Source organism: Morone saxatilis, unplaced genomic scaffold, assembly GCF_004916995.1.
Source record: "Morone saxatilis isolate NCDOM2014 unplaced genomic scaffold, NCSU_SB_2.0 Contig15, whole genome shotgun sequence".
NCBI classification, from domain to species: domain Eukaryota; kingdom Metazoa; phylum Chordata; class Actinopteri; family Moronidae; genus Morone; species Morone saxatilis.
Window position 1 is genome coordinate 12897558 of NW_023339707.1, and position 3194 is coordinate 12900751.

A 3194-nucleotide genomic window follows, 5' to 3' on the forward strand; every position below is an offset into this window, starting at 1 on the left:
TATTCGACAAAAACATACAACAGCACACAAAGTAAACCAAAAAAATGAAATACATAACAAGACAAAGATATAACAAACTAGATAGACAAAAAGCAAAAACACAAAAATAAAATATAAAATAAAAAATAAAAATAGCGCTTACAGTGGAATAAGAAAATGTCCAATGTAAAAATAGTGCTATGTGATGTGTTAAAAATGAAAGAAATTTCTAATGAAGAAAATGATGAATTAGCAGATGGAGGTGCACTGCAACAAATGATATAAGAAGAAACTATGATTGTGATTTGTGTGTGTTGTGTGTGTGTGAATGTGACATGTGTGGTCATGTTTGTAGATCATAATGTGTGTCAGATGAATGAAGATCTCTAAGAAATGTAAGTGCCAGAAGAAAGAATAGATGTGTTTTTAAATGTTAATTAAATAACATGAAATAGGTATATAGATGGATGGCAGATATGAGTGGGAAAAGGAAGAGGAAGATGTGTACGATGACATTTATCGCTGATAAATGTTGAGAAATTTTAATGGAGGCTGGTTAAACTATTGTGTTGCTTACAGGCTTCAGCACCCTGATTGTGATCCTACCATTGTGAAGAGCAAATCATTGTTTAAGCGTGAAGGATGCTTCTGCTGTTCTTCTTGTGGTTCATACAGATATGATATTGATATTTTGACTTGATTAAGCCCTCTATTGGTTTCTGACAAATTAAGAATAGAATTTAATACATGGAATTCATAGGTAAATTTTTGCATCCGTGTTTGTTTGTGTCTTTGTCTTAATAACATGATTTATTATATATTCATCACCAAAACAACTCCATGATTCAAACCAGTCAGGAGCATGGGCATGAGAAGGACTAAAGATTAAGAAACATATCCAAATACTAGAAGCGCATATGAAAACACTCAGATGTGTGAATACGCAATAAAGTAAAGACAGGATAAAGCACAAAGGTTTACGGAACTATTTTCCAGCGAGCGTGCCCGGCTATGACAATGGCTGGATATAACCATGGTTTTTACGTTGATCTATTGCGATCGGATGAAATCTCAGGTCGGTCGGCTTATGTGTGCAGTCCAATGTCCCGTATTCTTTTAAGAGCGGATGGATCATGTAGTTGGTGACGGTTAAATAAGTGCGCCGTCTCCGAGGCATGAGGCATCCTCTTCTGCCTTGCTTTGATCTAGTAATAGGCCGAAGAAACTGTTATTCTGTGTTTTGTGACCTTTTTTGTAATCGCCTTCTCACAGGAGTGATAACTAACGCGTGGCATGGCATGTTGTCGGACCATGTTCACGAAACGTGGCGGGCGCAAGCCGTACGTCCTTAGAAGCTTACATCACTTACGAGAGAGGTGCCAGCTCTCGTGGCTACTGTCGTCTCATCTGTTGTGTGACCGTCGTGATATGCAGGTGAGGTCCGGAGGTCTTACTGGGCACCTACGACTCGAACAACGCAAATTCAGTGAGCGGGTCAGTTTCTTACCTCGCAACCGTGAGCCGGGAGAGAGAGCGGGGAAGTGGTGTCGACATTCGACGTTATCGCCCAGGTTTCTGTCTATAAGCTCTGTAGAAAACCCATCAAATTACATAATTTACTATACTTCATACCAAAAATTACGCACAGGAGCATACCGACAATCTGAAATAGATAGAACAAAAACAGAGCGAGAACCCAAGCCAATCTGTCGAACAGCTGTTTGTTGTTACATAAACCACAACCTGAATTCGACGAATAAATCTATGATCCCGCGCTGTTGATAGATTTAAGCTGCTTGCCTCTGACGCAGAGCCGGGAATGAGGCGCACCTTAACCTTGCACATGAATTATATCATTAGTAATAATATCTAGGCCCGGAGTTCTCTATTTAAAACAGACTTTTGACGAGTAATTGTCGCTTAGTTTTTGTCATGTTCTGATGTGGAGCCTCCTGACTCCCCGCGACAGTATGTTGAAAAACCACGTGCTGGACGAGATCAGTGCAATCCCACCAGACCTAGGTCAGGAAACCCTGTATACCTTTGTACGAATGTCGTTCCAGATTTGGAGTATAATTAGCGTTGTATGTGGAACGTCGAGCATCTTTCCATTGTGCCACCTGTAAGAGTGAAATGTGCTGGCGCTCCAGCAGCCCATCTATTTGAGAGCGCGAGTCTATCACACACCACACACACACAGCACACACACGCAGCGGCGGAGACCTTGACTTTCGGCCATGGTAGCCCACTGTGGCTGTCCTCCAAGGATGAGGCTGAGAGTACACGAAGCTGAGCCATGCTGTGGAGACTGCATGCATGTCACACCTGCAAAAGCAGAGCAGATAAGAGCAGAGCAAGAGCAGAGAGGGGGGGGGTCGAACGGTTTCTTCGGACTGCCCATGGGCATGTGAGTTACGATAAACCCAGTCTTGGTTCTGCAGCTGCTCCTGCAGCGCACACGTTTGTTCAAAATTAACCGTTTACTGCAGAGAGAGAGAGAAGCAGGGAGAAAGAGAAAGGGAACAGAGGAAGAGTAGAGCAAGGCGAGCGGTGGGATGCAGTGGAGGGAGGTGCTCAGTGGATGCAGGGATGAGGAGAGTAGATGTGAGCGAGAGTTGGAGAGAATAGAGTGGAGTACGAGAGAATGGGGTTGGGGGTAGAAAAAGCAAAAACATTCTGTGTGCAGTGGCAGGGAGAGAGCAGGGGACATGGAGTGAGACGTGGTGCAGAGCTGACAAGAAGAAGAAGAGCAAACACACACTGTCACATAAAGGTGTCAGGTACAGTGTTTGTGTCCTTACAGTACGTGACAAACTCTGCTCTAAAATGCCAACAGAATCTCATGTGTGCTTTGCTTAAGTTTGAACATTGAAAAACATCAAATCTGTGCAACATAATTTCCTTGTATAACAGCTGACTACATGCAGGGCTTCTGTTATGAAACACCGCCACTGTTTCTGCTTTGATAAGTGTCACAGGCTGTAAGTGTAGCTTTAAAATAAAAAACCTTATTCAAACAGTCTATTCCCAGCTCCCTGCATGGGGTCCCAACCGTACCAAATTAAGATAGTCCTATACAGCGATGCAGCTCAATCCACCAGCTCCTCTCATCAGTTCTCCCCCTTTTTCTTGCATCCCCCCCTTTTAAATCCTAATCCCTCCTGCCCTATCTTTCTTCAACTCTCCCCTTCTTCAACAGTCTCTCTCTCTCTCTC